This window comes from Citrus sinensis, chromosome 1, assembly GCF_022201045.2.
Source record: "Citrus sinensis cultivar Valencia sweet orange chromosome 1, DVS_A1.0, whole genome shotgun sequence".
In the NCBI taxonomy this organism is placed as follows: Eukaryota; Viridiplantae; Streptophyta; class Magnoliopsida; order Sapindales; family Rutaceae; genus Citrus; species Citrus sinensis.
In genome coordinates, this window is record NC_068556.1 from 16,148,159 (window position 1) to 16,148,643 (window position 485).

General features: G+C 35.3%; 1 non-coding gene across 1 annotated transcript; it reads right to left on the reverse strand.

Annotated features, from left to right (window-relative positions):
* Positions 1 to 109, reverse strand: LOC127903852 (small nucleolar RNA R71). The gene has a single exon (XR_008056736.1). It is a non-coding gene; the product is annotated as a small nucleolar RNA R71 (small nucleolar RNA).
* Positions 110 to 485: the final 376 nt, after the last annotated feature.

Consider the following 485-nt stretch of genomic DNA (forward strand, 5'->3'; position numbering starts at 1 on the left):
ATTCTTTTAAAAGGCAAATCACTTCTTTCACTCAAAAAAATGGAGAAACATTCTACCAAAGTTGTGATAGGTTTAAAGAATTGCTTAGCATATGTCCACATCATGGTTTTGAAACTTGGCGATTGGTCACTTACTTCTACGAGGGCTTAATACCCCAAAGTAGACAGGTTGTTGAAATGATGTGTAATGGTGAATTTAGGGATAAAAATCCTGAGAATGCAATAGATTACCTTGACCAATTAGCTGAAAATGCACAACATTGGGATACTGTTGAAACTTTTGAATGGACAAATAAGCAACAACGATCTCCATCTAGTGGAGGAATCCATAACCTTAGGGAAGATCATGATTTACAAGCAAAATTTGCATCCCTAGTTAGGAAAGTTGAAGCTTTGGAGAATAAAAAAAGTGATCAAGTAAAATCTGTTCAAGAAATTGCATGTAACAAATGTAGTTCGAATGATCATTTCACTCAGGATTGTCCC